Source organism: Chinchilla lanigera, unplaced genomic scaffold (assembly GCF_000276665.1).
Source record: "Chinchilla lanigera isolate Chin_1 unplaced genomic scaffold, ChiLan1.0 scaffold00030, whole genome shotgun sequence".
NCBI lineage: Eukaryota > Metazoa > Chordata > Mammalia > Rodentia > Chinchillidae > Chinchilla > Chinchilla lanigera.
The window spans coordinates 16951239-16963414 of record NW_004955431.1 but is presented as its reverse complement, the minus strand read 5'-3'; positions in this window follow the sequence as shown (position 1 = coordinate 16963414).

The following is a 12176-nucleotide window of genomic DNA, read 5'->3' as shown; positions in this document are numbered from 1 at the left end:
GAAGACCTTGAAAGAAAACAATAAACAAGCCAAATCACAGTTCTTTCTCAATGACTGTCTATCAGGCTAGCTTTTAGTATTTGTCAAAAAGGTAAAACAAATACAAAAGGGGGTAAAGGATACAACCAACCCAAAAGAGGCTCAGAGACTTTGACTCTTAAGAGGCATGATGATGTGGGGTACAGAGAAGCACTTGGAAACTGTATATTGTTGTCATTTTCCAGGAGATTCTATTTCTGACGTGGCCTAATTAAAAAATCAGTTTCATTTCCCACATATCAAGTAAGAGAAAATAAATATATCTGTACTGATGATCTTTTGCCATGATCATGCTATACTGTATCCCAGGCCAAGACACAGTGGCTTAAAATAATGATCTAAGGGAGAAAAGTGTGACTTCACAGGACCTCTATTGTAGGCTGTGTGTTGCTAGGTATTTTTTCATGCTCCACCTAGGCCCACCCTCTGTAGCTGGGTCTTGGTTGATTGTGCCAGGATAGTCTCAGCATGCACGACTGAAGTCACATCACAGGAGCTTCTCTTTATGAGACTCTCACATGCCTCCTGTAGGCTGGCTCAAACATGTTCTTACAACACTGTAGAGAAACAAGGGGGAAAATAAAGACATCTGCGAGGGCTTCTACAAATATCTGCTTGTATTAACTTTGCTGCTGTCTCATTGGTTAAAATGACTGACTGGGTCCCACTGAGAATCAGTATCAGAAGGCACTCCGAAACTCGTGATACAGAGAAGCCACTGACTGTGGCCATTCATGCAGTCCTTCTAAAACACCTTAAGACATGGAAACAACCCAATTGCTCATAAGCTAAGGAATGGATAAAAAAGAGGTGGTATTTTTATATAATTAAATATTATTCAGCTATAAAGAAAGATAAACTTGAGGCTTCTATAGGTAAATGGGTGCAACTAGAGATCATATTCAAAAGTGAAATAAATCAGGCTCACATGTGTAAACATCTCTAGTCTCCCTAGTGTAAGAACTTGAAAGAGTAAATAAAATCTAAAAGGGATAATAAATATTGTGAAAGGGAAAGAAACTGTCAAAAGGGTAGAACAACTGGGATGAGGGAAAAGAGAAAAGAAGGAAAGAAGGGAAAATATGCATATATGCATTCACAAGATAGCAAAGATAGTTGTACTACTAATTTTTATTGCTTTATTGAAAGGAACAGTTAATATTTGACTGTTTGATCAATCTTACATGCCTTTATTTGTTTATCTGAGCAACCAATTGGAAGATAACAATATGTAATACAACAACCATTGTTAACTTCCCATCACCTTGTCTGAAATTCTATATTGCTTTTATTGTTTTGATGTTGTTTTGTTTATGTCTGTGTGTTTGTTATATGTTTTCATTCTTTTTAAAATAAAAAAAAAATAAAACACCCTAGGAAAATGCAGTTTGATCAGTTGTTTTACTCCCAAATTCCTGCTGGCTTTAGGATACTGAATCTATCTAGATGAACAATACCCATGGGAATCTGGTCTCTATAGCCCTGAACATTGAGAATCTGGTTTTCCCAAGAAATTCCAGGTTCTTACCCATTCTTTCTTCCCCATCTGACCCTAATTGGCTTTTAGTTCTAGCTGCAGTCTCTGACTAATGGAGCAGCCACATACAGGCAGAGCTCAAGTCCAGTGTCTTTCTCTCATGGTACATCTTCCACGTCCTTTCATGTTGTGTTTGCAGGAGAAGATGAGCATACATAGGAGCCTAGAGGAGGAAGGGAACAGTAAATGGATACTGGATAGTAAGGATAGGATCCCCTTTAAGGTCTCTGGAGATTGGTATATTTATAGTACAGATTCCAGAGATGGCGAGAACTGAGAGATCAGGCCTTCATTGGTGGTGATCTCCACACCTAGTGTCACCATAACATTTGGGGAATCTCATGTTCAGATTTTAGCCTTTCAGAGTTGGTTGCTTTTAACCCAAATAATATACAAATAATATACAGTAGCAAATAAGCCAAATAATAGCATTTACCCCAAATAATATACAACAGCAAAGCTGGATATCCTGACCAAGGTATGACGTTAACAGACTGGATACATTTATGTTTCTCCACAATGTCAAAATTTGTTGAATAACAATAAATTCATAAGTTTGCTATAGCAGTTTTCATTCACCAGAGGTGAAGAAACCAAGTAGCATTTGGGGAAGAGGAAGGAGCCAGACTTTATTATGCTGGTGGGCCCAGAGGAGTTCAACACTCTGAAGTCTGAGCCCCAAGCATGGGGTTTGCAGGCCTTATCTAGGGCCTCTTTGTGGAAAAGGGAAGCAAGCTAAGGTACAGAAACAGAACAAGGCAGTTACTCAAAGTGACAGTTTCATAATTCTGTACATCCAGGTGGCCTCCACCAGTGGGAGAGTGAGAGAGCAGGATTCGGTGAGGTTGTTTGCTTATCACCCCAAGGTATAGCTGGTACAGGAGAGTGTAGCCTGTATGGGAAAGGGAGAAAGGGAGGGTATAGTCTGGGAACCTCTGGATTGAAAAGTTTAGTTTTCCTCAACAAGCTGTGTCAATTTCATCAACTTTGTCTGGCCAAGTACTCAAGATTTCACTTAATAACTGTAGATGGGTCAGGGAATCACAGGTTCTTTTACTCTAATCTTAACTACTAGTATCTATATGCCCAAGTAACACATCACACTCCAAAATGACTAAGAAATGTTAAACTAGAAGCAAAGCCAAGGACCCACAGAGGTGAAAAGTCATCACAGGGGGCCAGACAAGATTACAAATTAGGCAGAATGTATTGCAATGCAGGGTTTGTTGAGAGCACAGAGCTGCTTCCAAGCCTGGGTCCTGCAGGCGCACAGTTCCCCTTGGCCATGCCAAGTAAGAGAGATGCAGTTGAACTAGTGCAGGTGAGGAGAGGGTGGGAGGGTGTTTGGAGTTCTCCACCAGTCGATCTTGTGACAGTCACCCAGTGGTCAACCAGCCAGTGTGTGTCACCACCACACCCAGTATTGGATACATCTTCTTTCATATGATCTGAGTAAGGGGGTTGCATCATTTTTAGCCTGGTGTGTCGAATAAGCTCGTGGGTCTGGTTTTCTCTTATGTAATTTGGATATGTCATGCACCCCTGCGACCCTAATTTAATTTGATAGGTTTATAGTTGATAAGTTTTTATTAACATGATGTGTTTGTCTGTCAGTTTATGCCCTATGATTGTGCTGTGCAGCTAGGAGTTTTCTTTCAATAAGTCTGGTGTGTCCAGCATCTGGTAGTTGTCTATTTGCACAGCCAAGTTACCAGGTCATTCTGCCTCCACATTTGTACACCAGATGGAGCAAACTACTGTTCTGTAAGGTGGAGTCACTCCAGGCAAGGTATGCCCTGAATGGTACTATTCTGTACAACAGGAGGTGACTTGCAGCAAGGGACACCCTGCTTTACACACTGGGGAAAACCATCTGGGTCCACAAAATTAAGGAGTAGAGTTGATTATGTAATCTAATTTCTTATCCCTCCTTCCCGTACTCTTAAGGCACCTTCATGCTTGGTATCGTCCTCACAGGGACAGCTCTTGACCTTTCCCATTACTCTCTGCCAGCCTGGATACCAAGTTGGCTCTGTCCCCTTGCCCTAACTTGCTAGTGTACTCACCTTCCAGCAAATGCAGACTGCATTCTATCTTTGTTCACCATCCTCTGCCCTCCTTTTCTACTTCTCTTCTTCAAGGCATAGACTTCACTTCCTTTTTTTTTTTTTTTTTTTAACTTCACTTCTTTATCCTCAGAAAACTTGCCTCTTGGCTGTTTTCTCCCTTAAGGAAGGTGAGAAAGTGACATAGTAGCTATGTTCTTTGATGAAGCCCTGAGATAAGAGGATAGAGGTAAGGGGCAAAAGCAAGAAATAGTATTTGAATAACGCTATTGAGATTTATTTATTCTATTCATTTTTGCTCTATGGAAAAGAAGCCTGAAATGCCGTAGGGAAAAGGAGTCTATACATAGCTACATACCAATGCGTTATGGACCCCAACTCAAGTCCCCTGGTTCCCAGCTCTGAGCTGGGAATGAACGTCATTACCCATTATCATGATGAATAGTCATTTTACTTCAAAAACTACACGCAGAGATAATAAAGTCATCCTTGACCTGTAAATGTTCAAACAAAAGACTGGAACCGTTGCTTCAGGAAGGATTGCATCCAGTGGTCTCTGAGATCATTTCTGAGGCTGAGATTCATGTATTCTGAGTCTTAACTCCTCACTTTACAGATAAGGCAGCCAAGAGAAGTTAATACAATGCCCCATACCCCGCTGGCCTCACAGCTGGAAGAAAATCAGTCTTCCATCCTTGGGCTGTGTTCTGCACTTTCTGTCTTACAGTGCCTCACTTAGATAGTAACTTCTGTCTTGATTGTTTCTCATCTAGACTAGCTTCTCATTTCCTGCATCTAAGTGCTACAGAAGAGGGAAAAAGTTCTTATATGTTTTATTTATGTTTTCTGGAATCTTTTAATTTGATCTAAGGTCTAAGAACTCCTTTTCAAAAATGTGCTGTAAAGTTGCCCAGAAACATTAAACCCTAGTGTTGGGATCATTTCAACAAATTGATTTGTTTTTAATTTTTTTCTCTTGCTCTTTCTTAATTCCCTTTGAACAAACACCAAGAGAAAAGTAATTTTTGAAAGGATCAAACATCTTGCATTCCTTTCTCAGATGATGGCTCTTTCATCTCTAATGGTCCTGTTTTTACTCTTTAAATGAGTGGTACTAAATTGTCACACAAAATACCCTTCATGAAAAGGGAGATCAAGTTTATACCCCTGGAGGTCTGTGGACACACCTCAAGCATTTCCTGGTTATCTTGAAATTTCTTTGAGGATTTTACCCTAAGAGGAAATAGGAATTTTACATTTTAATCTCCAACCTATCCATGCTTCTTAGTTTTTTTTTCTTAATCAAATGTCATAAATTGTACTGTTTACAGAACACATGTGCTGTCAACTTCTAGCTGAAAAGAATGTAGAATTAGTAAATAGTAAAAAACATGAAAATTTAATCTGAGTCAGGCACCTATAATCCCAGCCTCTCAGGAGGCTGAGGCAGGAGGATCACAAGTTAAAGATAATTTAGTGAGGCCTTGTCTCTCTCTCTCTCTCTCTCTCTCTCTTTTTTTTTTTTTTTCTAAAAATGTTTGGAATGCAGTGGTAGAGTGCCTTTGGGTCAAACACCAGTGCTGCAAATACATAAATAAATACAAATACTTCAACTGGATAAATGCTCTGAAGGAGCATTGCAGTATTTAATCAGTGAGTCAAGGGCTGGGGATCTCATGCAGCTTTCTGGCCTGAAGATATTACCCTGGCCTTAGTACGTACAGGGTGGATTAAGAAACGGCATAAGGAAAATTAAGAAAACTGGTTCAGCAGTTAGTAAAAATGTTTAGGCAAAGCAATTCACACTAGAATGTTAGGTATGGAGATAGATACATGGGCTGATTAGACATATATTGAGGAACAAATTTAATATAAATTGATGATGGATTGAAATGAAAAGCTAAAGAATGGTTTATAGTTTCTGATTTGCATCACTGGTTGAGTTACAAGCCATTCACTGCTATAGGGACCATGATGAAAAGACCAGGCTAGGTGATGAAGATTATATTTAGGGAATTTTCTAATGGGAAGCCCTTAGGAGCCTCAAATAAAGGTACCAGATAGGCAGTGAGATACATAGACGGTCATTTTATAAAAGAAGATGAAACTAGAAGCATAAATTTGAAGGTTATTGACATAGATAAGATGGGAAGATTACCTGGGGAGAAAATAGAAAGTAAGGAAAGAGGGCATAGAAGGGAAACATGAGGACTTCAAATATTTAATAATCATGCAGATGGGAAGATTTCCAAAGGAGTTTCAGAAGCAGTCAGAAAGTCAGAGATAATTCATAACACCAGACGTATGGAAAACAGAGTGAGAAAACTTCAGGAACGAGAGGTCAGTTGTGAAGGATATTGTTACATAGTCAAGGAAAACAGAGACTGAAAAAAATAGATCTTAGTGGCACCCGTGCAATGGTGACCTCACCAAAAGCTATTTTTTAGAGTATTGGGTGGGTATACCCAGCTGGAATGGAGGGAGGGGTGTCTGGGAAATTCAAATGAAATTCTGCAAATATAAACAATATGTTTGAGAAGCTTGACTGTAAAGGGCAGATGGGAGACAGCATGGTAGCTGTGAGAACATTTCCCAGCTTGTCTTAAGCTCCCATTTTCACCTCTTAGTTAAGCTAATTCTCTGCTTAGTCAGCCCAGACTCTTGCCTCCTAGGGGTGTGTGTGTGTTGATATTTTTTGTGCTCTTCCTCCGACCCTCAGTGTTCCCAAAGTTTCAGATGATTAGCTAGCATGGCCCTGTACTCATGGCTCCTCGCCCCTTGGCCTGGTTACTGGAACATCTGCCAGGCCTGCTGAGACAATAGGGTTGTCCTTATTGCCCTTTACAAACAGAAATGAGGGTGATCTGCCCTGGCACTTGGTAGATAGGCTTTATTAAAGCCAGAATAAATTGTGTGTATATGCCTTTAGAGAAGGAAAGGGATGGTGAAGGCAAAGTTAGGTTAGCTTAGTCCCAAACCAAAATTTGGTCTCTCTCTAATGAATTAACTTCATTACCATTCTACACTTTACAACTGGAGAACGTTGGACATCATAGTTTTGATGGGAGGTAGCATTTACTGAGTGATTCCTACGTACCAGGTACTGTGCTAAGTATTTTACATGGACCTTATTATTAGATATTCACAATACTGTTATATGCTATTATTATCATCTATATTTTATGTAAAACATCTAAAGGACTTAGAGATGTTAGCCATTTGCTTGAGGTCCTGAACAAAACTGAATGATGGAGCCCACAAATTCATTTGTTCAAACTCTTGGAAATGTATTTGACCCCGTTGTGTTGGACCTGCTTTCATATCTTCTCATGTGAGAGCATTTGGATAGACCATCTTCCTGAGAACTTGAGAAATTTAAATGGTTACATTCCTGTGTCCAATCATAAAAGAAAACAAGCACTGCTGAGATTTTTGGTTTGTCCTGTTTTCGGCTAGACAGAGGGAGCAAACTTTAGTGGAAAAAGTGCTTTGCTCAAGAGTAGAAGGTCTATTTTCAACTTGAACACTACCACTTGCTAGTATGTGACCCTAGAAAATTCAGTTCAACTTTCTGGGCCTATTTTAATCATTGGTGAATTAAAACTAATATCCAATGAGTGCTGAAGATATACAAGACATTTTTGTAACCATTACCTTAGTCATTCCCCAAATCCCACATGAAGCATTATTTCCATTTTGCAGCTGAGGAAATGATTCACTTTGAGGAAACTGCCTGGTGCACTTCTCTGCATATAAATCCCCACCTCTGTGTGGTGTTAGCTCCTTTCCTGCCTAGAGAATCCTTCATCTCTTCCTCTTCTTGTCACCCTCTGAGAGGTTACCTAGTCTCCAAGTCCCTCCTTCCAGGCCCGCCCCTTCCTTTACCCCAATCAATAGGATAAGAGCTCAGCACCTCTTCTGTGCAAGACTCTGCAAGACTTGGAATGGGAAGTTGTTAGCATCTCTGGAAGCTGACTTAATTCACAGCTGCCAAGGGCTTGGTAGAGCTTCTATCTTTGCAAGGAAGTCATGTCCTTTCTGCTAATTCCAGATCATCTCAATGTGACCCATGATTTTATTTGCTTTTCTGCTAGGACTGCTGCAGAAGAGAAGTGGGGTGAATCCTTAGCAATACTGATGCTTTCTGCCCAGCAAAGGTTCCATACTGCTCCAAGGGCTGGATGTCTGGTGCTCACCCAGGGCATCCAGCTGGGTGATTGGCTCCATTCCATAGGCACAATGAACCTGATGAGCATAGTTATAAAAAGCTAACAGCAAATGCGCTCATTAAAAACTCAGTCCCAAGCAAGCATGACTTCCCAATGGTAAGAAAACAGGAGGCAATTTTTTTTTTTTTTGTATAGCACTGTCTTGACCTGGAAAAGCACTGTCATGACCACAGGCAACCGTCACCCTTGAAAAAGTCTCTGTGCTTTTAGATATTAATGTATTGAGTTTTCTCCCTTTATTCTCCGCAGGCTGAGTGTTGGGATTAGAGAGATTTCTGGTACATAGTGAAGTGGGGACTTTAAGAAAAAGGTTCATACTCCAGGTAGGAGGCCTACACATGGTGGTAGCTTCACTGTTCAGCAGCTAAAGGTCTCCAGCAGCTTCTACACGTTTCTGCACTGATTCTATTAACAACTGATATTGCTTCCTGAGTCCTTCCTATTATCCTTCAAAACTAGCATCAGGGAAAATTGTTTTGTCTTCTCTCACATTTTTAATTTTTATGAATTCCACTTGACAGCATATCTTAGCTAAAACCCTAAGGCCATTTTTAAGATTTCTTAGTAAGATTAGAATATGTGCCAAGTTTGTATCTGTATTCTTATGCAGACAGCAATGACTTACTTTGAAAAACTTTATTTTGGAAGGGCTTTCTATATAATTACTAAGAATGTTAAAGTTCACATTAGTGCCCACTACAATATTAGCCTTTCAAAGTAGTGCAAATTTAAGTTTTAAAATATTAGGTAAAAATAACCTCAAAGTAATGATGAGGGTAAAGTGCTAAGTTGATTTTTTTATCTAGTCCAACTTTTCTAGGCATGTACAAATTAATAATCATAATCAAAGATGATATCAGCATTCAAAAGCAATTATCCCATCCTCCCATGCACCTCTCACTGCAGAAGTAATGGTTTGCTGCTAAAGACTTTGTGTGTAGCCATCCAGAAAGTCTTCCACCTCAGAGGTGGGCACTGTAATCTACTTCCAACAGCACTTTCAGATGTGCTTACAGGTGGCTTTCTAAATTGTTGTTGTTGTTGTTTTCAGTGTAACTTTAATATATGTATACACTAACCTTAATTTAGTAGCTTCTTTTGATTACCTCCCCATTTCTTCTTTTCCTTACTTATTTTTTTCCTTTCCTCTTCCTCTCTTTCCTCAGTTATTTCCTTCATAGTGTGACAACCTTTGTTTTCAGTTAGTTCTATTGAAAGCATGACTTCAAAACCTGATGGTAGATTCCGCTAAAAGTTGCTCATTCTGTGTATGCGCATCTCTGCCTGTACTTGATGTTGTTTTTCCAGTATTTTCCACCACTATTCATCATTTCATCTTTTATCGGTGACACACAGAATGTTTTGTAATCTGACCAAGCCACAGTTTGGGATTCTACCCTGATGTTGACATAATTCCTTTTGGTAACCGTTGTTTTTGTTCTTCGGCACATGTTTCCTGACTTACTTCTTGATGCGGAGATATGTGGTAAGCTCCTCCATATTCCTTCCACTGCTCTCCCAGTGTTTTATTTTTCACATATTTCTCTTACTTTAAATCTTCTTCCTTCAATCTACGGACACAAACTGAACAGGACAGCCTAGGCCACTGTGAATGAAGTGACAGAGCATTCAAGGACAATTGGTTGAAACCCTTCATGTTGTTAGAAGTAAACCTAGTATTCTGAGAAAGTGTATGCTGATCCATGGAGTCTTGCACAATCTCCATACCATCCATCTTGCTGTCCTTTCAGAGCATTTTTGGGCCCTTGTCATATATACATTTGAAATTTATTCAATGGACAGGAAAAAAACCTGTCAAGTGGAAACTTCCCCAGGTCTCACTAGCAAATGTTCAAACTCTGAAAAAGGTCATGGTCATTCCTTTTGGAAAAAACTATATTGTAATCCATAAGAATTATGCCCCTCCTGGTCCTCTCCCCTTTTGTTCTAGTAAAGTGACTGTACCATACATTTTCAGATTTGAAAATTCAGAAACCATTGTCTTGTGCTCCCCTAAAAATCATTCCAATTTTTCCAGAAATCTTGTCCTATCATTGCTCAAAAACCCAACCTAGAAAACGCTAATCTGTAGTTATGCTTAGCCTCTTTGTGAAATTCAGATCTCAGTTTCTTTGGAGGTACCTTCGTTGACCTTCCTTTCTTATGCAGTTCTGCAGGCACTTGCTATTGCTTTGCTCCATTTCAATTTTCTGTTGTGCCATATCTGGTATTTTCTTATTCATTTGCTACTTTGCAACAGTTTTTAGCCAGAATGAATGGTGATGATTCTACAAGAGCAGGACATTTTCTCTCTTATTTAAATTAACTTCCCACCACTGGGACAGTTAGCTCTTTCTGTGTAACAAACCATCTTTGAAATTTAGTGACTTAGAACAACAACAAACCATTTGTATATTTGCTTATGATTCTGTGGGTCAGCAATTAGGTGGAAGATCTGCAGAGACAGTTTATCTCTGTTCAGTGTAGTATCAGTTGTCTTCTCTTATGCATTTGCAGTCAGCTAATAGATAGTGGTCCTACTCCGCATGTCTGGGAGCGGGCCAGCTGTTAGCAAGGATAATGTAGATAATTGTGCACTAATGTTCACTATTCATCTGGTAGACTAGCTTAGACTCTTTCCTAAGGTGATGGTTGCTCACTTCCCAAGAGTAACATGAAAACCTCATTGGTCTATCTCGTTTCAAGGACCTGCTTACATCACACTTGCTAATATTCTCATTAGCAAATTAGTTGTCTAAATCAAGTCACATGATCAGGCCCAGATTAAGGGGATAAATAAATACAATCCTGATGGGAGAAACTTCAAAGCCACATTATAAAGGAGCTACAGGATAAAAAGTGAATACAAAGATGGTAAGTTTATGACTATTTCTGCAATTCATGGTAAGCATTGAGCACAGCCTCCAGTGCACAGTTGGCAAGTGATAAATATTTGTAAAATGAGAGGTAAGAAGGAGAAAAGAAAAAAAAGAAAAAGAAAAATGAGAGGAGAGGGAAAGGGTTGACTAGGTAGAATTCTAGATTCCTAATACCAGTTGTACTTTCTGACACTCAGTATTATGTTTATTAGTTCATGGCTTCTGTCCTGAAAGAGTTCCACAGAGATTGAAAACAACAGAGGTCATCCTCTGGGTGTGCACTTGAGAGAAAACTCCATACCCCCAGTAGTGGATACCCTTCAGTAACACACTGTATGTGAACCGAGGGCCACAGACCTACCAGTGCAGATCTACCAAGCTGGTAAGTAAAAATGACAGTGAAGAGATACCATCCTCATAAGTGAAATAAATCAGACCCACATGTGTAGACGTCATATTGTCTCCCTAGTATAAGAAAATAAAACCCAAAAAGCACAATAGATATTGTGAAAGGGAAAGAAGTTGCTCAAAGGGAAGAAATAACTGTAATGAGGGAAAGGAAAAAAGAAAGAAGGAAGGGAAAATATACGGGTATACAAAGGTATCTGGGATAAATGTACTGCTGATGTCAATTGGTTTATTGAAAGGAACAGTTAATGTTGAAATTTTTCTTTTTCTGACCAATTTTGCATGATTATATCTGCTAGGAAGAAGGACTGCATTAGGTGCTGGACTCCAGATCATGTGTGTGATGGCTATTTTGCTCATGTCTGCAAGAAAATACTTGTGTTGCTTGAGTATCCATAGCTATACCAAACATATCCATAGCTTGGCTGAGTATCATTTTCTAGGTTTGGATTCATAAAAAGGTTTGAGGCTTCCTTGTATTATATTTTTTGAATTACCACATCTTATGTTGGGTGAGTCTCACTTGTACCAGGATTCAACACAGCATAAGGACAAGAACCCCCTAGCTGGTAGCATAATTTTTAGTTGCAGCCATTGAGTATTGCATTTGTTTATTAAATTAAGAACTACATCTCTCTGAAGTCCTTGGCAAGATTGATCAATCCATCCATCCAGGATTTGTTGAGAAATTCCACTGTACCAAGAAGAAGGCATCACTTAGTTGGTGTGGATGGCTAGTGTTAATACAATCTGACTTACAATGGGTAGGGGATAGGCACTATCACCCCCATTTCATTCACTAAACTGTCAAGGACACAATTTCTAATGTGTGATAAATATTAATATTTTCATATTCAACTAGTATTTTAGCTGTATTAGAGGAATCAAAATACTTCAGCAATTTGATATCCAGTATCTTCAGTGTAAAGATACACACACACACACATACACACAAACACACACACACACAGAGTTCTTTAATAGTTGGAAATTTTATATCAGTTCTCTTTTTTCTTTG